This window comes from Elephantulus edwardii, unplaced genomic scaffold (genome assembly GCF_000299155.1).
Source record: "Elephantulus edwardii isolate Elephantulus edwardi_28Jun2011 unplaced genomic scaffold, EleEdw1.0 scaffold00559, whole genome shotgun sequence".
In the NCBI taxonomy this organism is placed as follows: Eukaryota; Metazoa; Chordata; class Mammalia; order Macroscelidea; family Macroscelididae; genus Elephantulus; species Elephantulus edwardii.
Window position 1 is genome coordinate 70,196 of NW_006400309.1, and position 12,434 is coordinate 82,629.

Below are 12,434 nucleotides of genomic sequence, written 5' to 3' on the forward strand. Positions count from 1 at the left end.
CATTTAATATTCTGCCTAAAGCATCCTTGATTATAGCAACTCTAGGTTTGAATTTGTTCTTCAGTTCCTTGAGCTTAAGAAATGCTGAATGAGTTCGGCCCTTTTGATTTTCTGACTCTAGCTCCTCGCACATTTCACTGTAATATTTTGTTTTGTCATTCCGTGCTGCCTTTGTCATATACACACAAAAAATAACTAGTAAATATATGGAATTATTTTAAAGCTCATTAATTATGAAAGTCTAAAAGCAATACACATGGATTTTAATTATCTGCAGATTCTATATTTATGAAATACAGAATTCTCCTCACTAAAATTTATTCCCAAGATGATCACTCAAGTTGCTTTTATAGTCTACAGAGCAATAAAAAAAATTAATTGTGCAATGCACACATTCCCAGATGAGTTCAAGCAAGGCAATATTCTACTTAGCTTCAGTTCTTATACATAAGCTATGCACTTTTTACAGTGGCATATTTTTCACATTTTTTTTATTTTGCTGCTTAAAGTGGCCCTTGAGTATATTGCTAAAGTATGTGTTAAATAAATGCTATTTATTTATGAGTTATAAGTCACACGTTTGTGTGTACAAAAGCATTAGTTTTCCACTCACATTTGGCAAAAATTCTGAAGTCAGGCACTGAGATCTGAGTTTGTTATTTACAATATTCCCTTTAAATTATTAAACAGTACATATGTGCATTATATACCTTTTTGCATGTATGCTACATTATGCCATAAAGGAAAAGTGTAAAACATAGCCTACTCATACAAGAAACAGGAGAGCATTTTCCCATACTTTTTAGGAGGGAAAAAACCCATACTATTAAACAGTAAATGATGTAAAATTTTGTTTTGGAAAGATGTGAATATATTAACATGAATTATTTGCTGAGTGGCAAATCCCCCCCTCCCAATTACAAAACTGATTTAAGCATCTGAAAGCATTCTACAATGGAAACTGTTGTTGGCTGCTGTCTGTTACTTACTATGGATCATATATTGCCATACTGTCTCAGAAGACTTGAACTGCCACTGATATTTTTAAAAACTACACCTGATGGAGAACTGAGGAAGACAATTTAATGTTTCATCTGGATCCAAAGTTGCATTAAAAGAAATTACCAGCTCCAATCAGCAAATGAGTCTAATATCAGGTCCAACCATCCTTTCCTCCGATGGAGAAATTTTAAAAGTTATGATCAAATGTCATTCACACACACTCACACACACACACACACACACACACACACACACACACACACACACACACACACAATGTATGGAATTGTTGTTGTTGTTGTTGTTATGTGCCGTCTCATTATTTTGATCAAGAGCCAATGATAAGGAAGGAAGAAGTCCAGGCTGCACTTAAGACACTGGCAAAAAATAAGGTCTCAGGAATTGATGGATACCAACTGACTTATTTCAAATGATGGAGGCAGCCATGGATGCACTCACCAGTCTATGCCAGGAAATTTGGAGGACAGCTGCCTGGCAGAGTATCTGGAGGAGATCCCTTATTTGTTCCCATTCCCAAGAAAGGTGATCCAACAGAATGTGTAAATTATAGAACAATATTAGTAATATTACATGCAAGCAAAATACTGCTGAAGACCATTAACAGACAGAACAGTACATAGAAAAAGAACTGCCAGAAGTTCATATTTTATTCAAAAGAAGTCATGGCACCAGGGATATTACTGAAAATGTCAGATGTACCCTGGCTGAGAGCAGAGAATACCAGCACAATGTCTACTTGTGCTTTACTGACTATGCAAAAGCATTTGACTTGTGTAGATCATAATAAATTATGACTAACATAAGAATGAGAACACTTAGTTAAGCTCATGTGAAACCTATACCTAAACCCAGAAGCTATTGTGCAAATACAGCAGGGAACACTGTTGTTATGTGCCATTGACTTGACTACGACTCATTTTTTATACAATAGCTCTGAACTCTGCTTTATACTGATCCAATCTGTTTTCGACAACACCTACCCCCATTATCCCAGTTACTGTGTCAATCCATCTCATCCAGGATCATCAATCCATCTCATCATCTCTTGCACTGTTCCTCCACCCTTCCAGGCACGATGTCCTTCTCCAGGGTCTGGTCCCTCCTGGCCACATGCCCAAAGTATGTGAGATGGAGCTTCAAAATTCTGGTTCTACCCTCTCTAGGACAAACCTGTCTCTTCTGTTGAAGTTCAATACTCTTTTCCAGCACTACAACTCAAAGGCATCAATTCTTCTATCATCTTTGGTCACTGTTCAGCTCTCTAATGCACAGCAAATAATTGCAAAGACCATGGTCTGGATCAGGTATACCTTAGTCTCCAGACTGACATTTTTGCTCTTTAGAACTTTTGAGAGGTCCTTAACAACAGCCTTCCCCAAAGCAATTCATCTTTTGATTCCTGACTGCTGGTTCCAAGAGTGTTAATTGTGGAACTGAGCAAGGTGAAATCGTTAACAACATTAATCTCTTCTCCATCTATCATGATGCTCCCAATTGGCTCAGTGGTGAGAATCTTGATGTTGATGGTAAGAACTCTTGATGCTGAGTTTTAATCCATACTGAAGACTACAGTCCTTGATCTTCTGCAGCAAGCACTTCAGGTCTTCTTCCGTTTCAGCAAGTAAGATTGTGTCATCTGCATAACTCAGGTTGTTGATGAGTCTTCCTCCAATTCTGATGTCACAATCCTCCTCATAAAGCCCAGCCTCCCAAATGGCCTGTTCCACTTGTAGACTGAAAAGGAATGGAAAAAGGATGCATCCCTGACACACACCTTCTGTGATTTTGAACTATGTGGTGTTTCCTTGCTTTGTTCTGACAGCCGCTTCTTGGTCCAAGTATAGTTTTTGCGTGAACACAATTAAGTTTTCTGAGATTCCCATTTTTATCCAGGTAAGACACAATTTGTTCTGCTCCACACAGTCAAATACCTTTGTACTACATTGTTTAAAATTCAGAAAGGTGTGTGTCAGGGTTATATCGTTTCTCCTTATCTATTCAATATGTATGCCAAACAAGTTATTTGAGAAGCTGGACTCTATTAAGAGGAATGTGACATCATGAATGGAGGAAGACTCATAAATAACCTTCAGTAGGCAGATGACAAAACTTTGCTTGCTGAAAGTGAAGAGGATTTGAAACACTTGCTGTAGAAGATCAAACACTGCAGCCTTCAATGTGGATTGCATCTCAACATCAGGAAAACAAAAATTCCCAACACTCGACATCATGATACATGGAGAAAAGCTTGAGACTATCTATGACTTTATCTTACTTGGATCCACAATAAATACACTTGGCACCATCAGTCAGGAGATCAGGAGACATACTGCACTGGGAAGGTCTGCAATCAGGGACCTATCCAAATTATTGAGGAGTTATGATGATAGTTTGAGAACCAACGTACACCTGATTGACCTGGTCTTGTCAATCATTTGTTATGTGTCTGAGAGCTGGACAATAAATAAGGGTAACAGAAGAAAAATTGATGCTTTTGAGTTGTGGTGTTAGAGGAGCGTACTTAATACCCCATGGACTACCAAGAAAACAAACATCTAAGTCTTAGAGAGGGTCAGGCCAGAGTGTTCCTTGGAAGCGAGGATGGTAAAGCTTTGTCTCACATACTTTTGGGCATGTTGCTAGGAGAGGCTATTTGTTGATGAAGGGGCTCATACTTGGCAAGGTGGAGGGACAGCCAAGGAAAGGAAAATCCTCAACCAGGTAGGCTGACACAGTGACTGTAGCAATGGGTTTGAGTGTGTCAGAGATTGTGAGGTTGGCACAGGACAGAAAAGGGTTCACATTATTGTTTACTGGATCACCAAAAGCCGTACTTGACGGCACCTAAAAATAATAATGATCAGTGTTTAACTACTAAGGCTGGCAGTTTGAATCTACTCAGAGGTACCTTAGAAGAAAGGTGTGACAATTTACTTCCAAAAGCTAACTGGTATGGTGCTCACTTTGGCACAATTTAATAAAACTGGAATGATACAGAGAAGATTTGCATGGCCCCTGTGCAAGGATGACATGCAAATTCCTGAAGCGTTACCTAGTTGTTTGGGGGTTTTTTTAAAGCTAACTGATACTGAAAATTCTATAGAGTATAGACATACTCTGAAACACATCCAGTCACCATAAATCAAAACTGAAGCCACAACAACTGGTTTGGCTTGGGTTGTTGTTGTTGTTATGTGCCATCGAGTCAACTGTGACTCATAGTGACCCTATGTACCTAAACCCTACTTTATCCCTTGCCAACCCCATTGTTTCTGACACACCTATGTCCATTACCCCAGTGACTGAATCAATCTATCTTATCAAGGGTCTTCCTCTCCTGCGCTGTCCCCCCAGCCTCCTAAGCATGACATCCCTCTCCATGGACTGGTTCCTCCTTGCAACATGTCCAAAGTATGTCAGATGAAGCTTCAGAATCCTTGCCTCCAAGGAGCAGTCTGGCTTCACCCTCTCCAGGACAAACTTGTTTGTATGTTCTCCTAGAAGTCCATTTAATACTCTTCTCCAGCACTAAAGCTCAAAGGCATCGACTCCTTCTATCATTCCTAGTCACTGTCTAGCTCTCAGATGCATAGCAAGTAATTGCAAAGACACAGGCTGGTCTTCAGACTGACGTCATTGCTATTCAGTATTTTGGAGAGGTCTCTTATAGCAGACTTTCCCAAAGCAATTTGTCTTTTAATTTCCTGGTTGCTGGTACCAAGAGCGTTGATTGTAGAGCCAAGCAAACTGAAGCTATCCACAATCTCAATCTCTTCATCATCTATCATGATGCTGCCAATCGTCCCAGTGCCAATGTTTGTTTTCTTGATGTTGAGCTTCAATTCATATTGAAGGCTGTAGTCCTTGACCTTTTCCAGCAAGCACTTCAGGTCCTCCTCAGTCTCAGCAAGCAGGGTTGTGTCATCTGGCTTGGTTTAGTTTGGGCTAAAATTATATTTTCAATAAGAAGGAATTCTCAGAAGAAGGAAAGTAAAGAGGAAGGTGCAACACACCTTGGACTCTATCTGTCCAAGTTAATCATGCATTCTTCTCACCTGTTCCAGGCACCTCACCTGGAGACAGGCTGAACTGGGAAAGGAGAAAATAATTGTATTTTTCTTGGTGTTCAGACTGGTTAAGTCAGAGATCACCTCCATTCTTGCTCCCTTCACTCACAGCAAACAGAGAAGGAAATCAGAGGAGAATGAAGCATATTTCTTGCCCAATCTGAGAGTCACAGGGCAAGAATGAGGTTAAGTGACAGAATATTATCACATCTCAGAGAGTTCTGTAGTAGAAACAGAAACCTCATACCCCTCATACACAGAGCTACACAAAATCAATGCTGACCACATTGCCCTCAAGTCCATTCTGACTCGTGGTGACTTTATGGGACAAACTAGAACTGCCTCATAGAATTTCCAAGGATGTAAATCTTCAAGAAAGCAGACTGACTCGTCTTTCTCCCATCTTTCCAGTGAGTGAGCCACTCAACTTTCAGTTAGCAGTTAAATGTTTTAACCACTGCTCCATAAACAGTACAGTCATATTTAAGCAAAAGACACACAAAGAGGCACACAGAGAGACGTATATATGGCCAGGTAGTTACAGAATCACCATTACACACCACACTCCCCTAAGGAGTACACCATGTATGTCACAGTTATGACCAGATAGCATTAAGGGGACTCATTGAACTGAGGGACTCCATTTTGTAACCAATACGTCATTTTGAAATGTATAAGCCTCTAGAGCAGTAAACTGAAAGCGGTGGGGGAAGGGGTAAAGGCGGGAGAGAAAACCCCCCACCCAAACAGAAGCCAATCCTGTATCGCCCTGTTTTCATGCCCTTCCTTTGAATCAGCCAATCCTGTATTGCCCTGTTTTTGCGCCCTTCCTTTGAATCAGCCAATCCTGTATCGCCCTGTTTTCACGGGCTTTCCCCTTTAAATAGGCGGGACAGCCCAGAATCGGGGCCACGGCCATTTTCCCTGCTGTATTGGCATGATTTGGAGCGTGGCCCGGATTCGAATCTAAAATAAATTCCCTCTTGCCCTTGCATCGGTGTCGGCTCCTTGGTGACTTGGAGGGAACTGGATTTTGGGCACAACATCTGGGGGTCGTCTGGGATCCCCCATGACCCCAAGGGCCCCTAATCGGAGGGACGAACTGCTGGCCAGATGGGTGAGTGTGTCTATCTGTGTTTTCATTCTGTACCGAACTGTTCGTGTTGTTTTCTGAATTCGGGGCAGTGAAATGTGGCTAAGGCAGACACACTGGGGGGGGCCACCACTGCAGGGGCTCAGAAGACGTTCTGAGCCCTATAACTGAGTGCTTGGGTGAGAGTCAAGAACCTCACGCCACTCGGGGTGAGCTGTCACGGCCCTCTGCTCAGGGTGGGCTGTCTTCGGCCCTCGGCTTGGGGCGAGCCGTCGCAGCCCTCTGCCTGAGGTGGGCTGTCTTCGGCCCTCGGCTCGGGGCGAGCTGTTATGGCACTCAGGGGGAGGTCCTCAGTCCCCAGATTGTGCCATCTGTCCCCTGGATAGGAAAAAAAAATGCCTAGGGTATCCAGAGAATTTTATCTAGGCTACTTTCTGCCACCCTCTCCCCCAGTAAACCTGAAAGCAACACCCCCAAAACCCTTCTATTTGTAACTCACAAGTTCTCTCTAGGTTTGCTCCCTTTCCTATAGGTAACCTTACCACTGAGTTTTACTTCAGACCTGACCCCAAACCCAGTGCCAGTGACAAAAATGAAATACAACTGCCAGCTAAAGAAGCAAAGGAGGATGGAGCCTCTGGGTTCAACCAGCCATGCCCACTGGACCCACCTGGGAAAACACATTGCAGTCCAGAGGGGAGCAAATGACAGGAAAATATCTTCTAACAGAGGAAGAAGGCAAGCAGCCTTAACCCAAGATAACCAGTAAGGTGATAAAGTGTCCTCCCTTTCCCCCTTCACATCAACGCCCCTGTTCAGCATGAAGAAGCCAGAGAGTCGGCATCCAGTTCCCAAATCAATAAGACAGTTGATATAATTACCATTGGAAAATGCTTGTCATTTTCCTGTAGCATCTGGTCCCCACTGGATCCTTTTCATTTCCTTCACCTGCTCCCCCCACCAACCAATTTCTGCAGCTCTGCAACTGCATCCCTGCCCATCCTCACCCTTCTGCCCCCAACCCTCACCTCCTTGTACCCCCAATATGTTTTTTCCCAATTAAAAAAAAAAGAACCTCACGCCAGGCTTCTGTCCGAAGAGGTGGTTGAGGTTATTCTGAGACACTGCTCTTCACCGGTTTCAGCTTTTGAGCGTTGCTTACAGAGGAAGGCTGGAAGACTTGTGTGTTTTGCTAGGTCCTTGTTATTTGCCTGTCTGTGTCTTTGTCTTTACTTACTGTTGACGGACGTAATGGGACAGACTACCTCCACCCCCCTAGACCTGGTACTTGGACATTTTAAGGAGGCTGGAAAGCAAGCCCATAATCTGTCAGTAGAGGTTCGCAAAGGGAAACTAACCACTTTCTGCAGCATGGAAATGGCAGGCCTTTGACATAGGATGGCCGCCAGAAGGGACTTTCGACCTTCCAACCATTACCACCGTGGAGAAACTTGTCTTCCAGCCACAGGGTGGACACCCTGACCAGGTCCCATACATCACTGTCTGGAAGGATTTAGTTACTATCCCGCCTTCTTGGCTTAAATCTTTTCTTCCTCCACAGAAGGTGACCCTCATGGTGACCACAACAGAAAAACTCTGGTCGAAAAAGAATCTGAAGCCCTCTGTACCTCTTTACCCTATCCTACAGGGAGGGGCTGAGGAAAACGTTATCTTCTCTCCTCCTTACCCACCACCACCCCGGCAGCCAGTGCCTCAGCCGGGGCCTGGGCTGCTGGGGCCTCAGCTGGAGCCTGGATCAACAGCACCCAAGCCACCATCCAGGCCCCCCGGCTCCATCAGTATCGGCTACTGGCCCCACACAAAATACTAGAGGAGCCCTTCAAAGAGGCCCCCCACCTGAAGCAGACTATACAGTCCTTCCTTTGAGGGCTGCAGGGCCTGTGGAGGTAAATGGAGACCAGCTGTATCATTACTGGCCCTTTGCCACTAGTGATCTCTACAACTCGAAATCTCAAAATGCTCCTTTCTCCGACAATCCTAAAGAGCTGATTAACCTTCTTGAGACTGTTCTGTTTACCCACCAGCCCACCTGGAACGATTGCCAGCAACTGCTACAAGTACTGTTCACAACTGAAGAAAGAGAAAGAATCATTCTGGAGGCTCAGAAATTGATTCTGGGGCCCACAGGCATCCCGACTACAATTCAAACAGCTATTGACCTTGCCTTCCCCCTCAGCCGACCTGAGTGGGACTACAACACAGCAGAAGGTAAGGAGAGACTCCGGGTCTACCACCAGGCTCTACTGGCAGGTCTCCGAGCGGCTGCTAGACGGCCCACTAATTTGGCTAAAGTTTATCATTTAAGACAGGGATGTGATGAAAGTCCAGCCGCTTTTCTAGAGCGCATAATGGATGCCTTTCGCCAATACACTCCCATTGATCCTGAAAAACCTGAAAATCTGGGAACAGTGGCATTAGCATTCATAAATCAGGCGGCTCCGGACATTAAGAAAAAGTTGCAGAGAGTCGAAAGGTTAGGAGAAAAGGAACTCAGAGATTTGGTAGAGCTAGCAGAGAAAGTTTATAACAATAGAGAAACGGCTGAAGACAAGCAGATAAAAGCTGAAAAGAGGCAGACCAGGGACCTGGCGTGGGTCCTCTTAGCGGCCACTGCAGAACCAGGAGAATGCAGGAGACAGCTGCAGCAACTCGCCTTGGGAGATGACAAGCGCAGAGGTAGGCTGCCCCTGAACAAAAACCAATGTGCATATTGCAAAGAAGAAGGCCATTGGGTATGCAATTGTCCTAAGAAAAAGCCTAGAGCTAAAATCCTGATTGAAGACGATGACTAGGGGGGACGGGGTTCGGTTCCCCTCCCTGAACCCAGGGTAATCCTAAAAGTGGAGGGGAAGCCTACCCAGTTCCTGGTGGACACAGGAGCACAACATTCTGTTCTCCTACGTGCTGGGGGGCCCGTTTCCAACAAAATGTCATGGGTACAAGGAGCCATGGGCACTAAACAATACCCCTGGACCACCCAGAGAACTGTAGACCTCAGAGTGGGCCAAGTATCCCATTCCTTCATGGTCATCCCCGAGTGCCCATATCCCCTACTGGGCAGGGACTTACTAAGATGGGAGCGCAAATCAGCTTCCAACCAGGAGGTGAAACCATAGTAAAAGATAGAATGGGATGCCCCATTCATGTTCTAACCCTCAACCTAGAAGATGAATATAGACTGTACCAACAACCTACTACCTCATCCGATGATATGACTACCTGGCTCCAAGACTTTCCTCAGGCCTGGACAGAAATGGGGGGAATGGGGCTAGCATGGCACTGGGTGCCAGTATTTGTAGAAACTAAGCCAGGCGTCAATCCTGTAAAGGTTCGCCAGTACCCCATGTCTCGTGAAGCCGAGGGCATTATCCCACACATTCAACGCCTGCTAGACTTGGAGATATTGTACCCTTGCCAGTCCGCCTGGAACACACCCCTGCTGCCCGTGAAAAAGCCCAATTCTAATGATTATAGGCCAGTACAGGATTTGAGGGAAGTCAATAAGCGAGTGATTGACATTCACTCAACTGTGCCCAACCCATATACTCTCTTAAGCTCCTTGTCGCCTGATCGGCGCTGGTACACCGTACTAGACTTAAAAGATGCTTTCTTCAGTCTGCCCCTGGCCCCTCACAGTCAAGAGTTATTTGCCTTTGAGTGGTCGGATCCTGAGAAAGTAATCCATGGGCAGCTAGCCTGGACTCGTCTCCCCCAAGGGTTCAAGAACTCCCCAACCCTCTTTGACGAAGCCCTGCATGAGGACTTAGGTGAGTTCCGCCGGGAACATCCCGGCCTGAGTCTCTTGCAATATGTAGATGACCTTCTAATCGCGGCAGATGAACCAGAAACTTGCCTGCAGGGAACACGAGACCTGCTGAGAACTCTTGGAGACCTAGGATACCGGGCTTCTGCAAAGAAAGCCCAGATCTGCAAGTCCCAGGTAAGCTATCTGGGTTATTTGTTACGGGATGGACAGAGACGGTTGTCTGATGCTAGGAAAGAAACAGCCCTTAAAATCACTACCCCACAGACCTCACGTCAGGTGCGGGAATTCTTGGGATCAGCAAGCTTTTGCAGGTTGTGGATCCCTGGTTTTGCTGAGATGGCTCGGCCTCTCTATGAGGCAACCAAACCTGGACAGGAATTTAAATGGACTGAAAACATGGACAAGTCTTTCAACCAGATCAAGAAGGCACTGCTAGCAGCCCCTGCTTTGGGGCTCCCAGACGTAACTAAGCCCTTTCACCTTTACATAGATGAAAGTAAAGGAATAGTTAAAGGGGTGGTGCTGCAACAATTAGGGCCCTGGAAGAGGCCCACAGCCTACTTTTCAAAAAAATTAGACTCTGTAGTGGCTGGGTGGCCAAACTGCCTGTGTATCATTGCTGCAACTGCGCTATTAGTAAAAGACGCAGACAAAATTACTCTGACATAGACTCTCTATGTGATAACACCGCATGCGATCGAGGGGGTCCTCAAGCAGCCCCCAGATCGATGGCTAAGCAATGCACGGCTCACCCACTACCAGAGCCTGTTGCTCAACCCCACCAGAATCACATACCAGGCACCGACCACCCTTAATCCTGCTACCCTCCTGCCTGACCCAGACTTAAACACCCTCTTCATGACTGTGCTGACATCCTAGCCCAAGCCCACAGGGAGCGTGCCAACCTAAGAGACCAACCCTTGGCAGACGCAGAGCACACCTGGTTCACTGATGGAAGCAGCTTCGTACATGAAGGACAAAGGTGTGTGGGTGCAGCAGTTGTTTCTGAGTCTAAAGTGATCTGGGCGGGACCCCTACCTGCAGGAACCTCAGCCCAACATGTTGAATTAGTAGCACTAACCCAAGCTCTGACCTTGGGCAAAGACAAGAACATCAATATCTATACTGATAGTCGGTATGCTTTTGCTACAGCCCACATCCATGGGACAATATATCGGGGAAAGGGGGCTACTGACGGCAGAAGGAAAAACTATCAAAAACAAAGAAGTTCTTGCCTTGTTAGCGGCCTTATGGTTACCAAGAAAACTGGCCATCATCCACTGTCCAGGACACCAGAAAAATGACAGTCCAATTGCTAGGGGCAATCGTCTCGCGGACAGGACTGCCCATCAAGTCGCCCTAAAAACAACAGTTGTGGCCACTGCCAAGCTCCCAGATCCAGGGTCCCCAAGTCTGCCCGAAGAGCTGACTTACACACCTGAAGATTTAAAATGTATAACTCAGTTGCCTATGACTCAATACCTCCAAAAATGGTGGCACACTGCTGACAATAAAGTCATATTACCCGAGAAATTAGGAGACCAACTCCTAACCAAGATACACCGGACAACCCACATGGGCACCCGAAAGATGCAGGACCTCATCAGACAAGCAGGAGTCAAGATTCGGGGCATGCAGTCCAAAACTGACGGCATCGTGTCTGAATGTAAAGCTTGTCAATTGACAAATGCCACCTCGAATCCACCTAATCCCAGCACCCGACAACGTTGGGAAAAACTGGGGGCCTACTGGGAAACTGACTTTACCGAGATAAAACCTGGTTTAACCCCTTTTGAAATTATGTTTGGAAGACCCCCTCCTATTGTACCTAGCCTGCAAACCAAAATTATTAATGACCTAGATGATGATGATAATACACTTGTCCATTCCCTTAATGACCTACATCGGACCCAGAGAGACATCTGGACCAAACTAAAGGCCCTATTTGAATCTGGACCACCTCCAGAACCTCACCAATACCAGCCGGGTGACTGGGTGTTGGTCAAGCGACATCGGCGAGAAAGCCTGGAACCGCGCTGGAATGGGCCTTATGTGGTAGTTCTCGTGACCCCTACTGCACTCAGAGTAGACGGCATTGCAACCTGGATCCACTACACCCACGTACGACCGCTGGCCTCTTTGCCCTTCAGGAAGAGTACCTTCCATCAAGATGGACAGCGTCAAAAGATCCCGCCAACCCACTGAAGCTCCATATCCAAAAGTCTTAATATTACTAATCCTTGTTATATGCATCATTGACTCTGTTAACTGTAGTCCATGCCCTAGTGGTTGCTGGACCCCATTAACCCCATACAGAGGGGACAAGTACTTCACTGTTTCAACCTATGTCCATGCCTCCTGCTACACTCATGCTGTAGAGTGCCAGCAATGAGGAAAAGGCTATTTCACAGCAACTGCAAAGCGGGGGAGTAGCCATACGTCCAGATGCCCTAGTCAGCCAGGT

General features: G+C 45.6%; 1 pseudogene; it reads left to right on the plus strand.

Annotated features, from left to right (window-relative positions):
- The window catches only part of LOC102855502, a 38,033-nt pseudogene extending 25,858 nt beyond the window's left edge, over window positions 1-12,175 (plus strand).
- The last annotated feature ends 259 nt before the right edge of the window (window positions 12,176-12,434 follow it).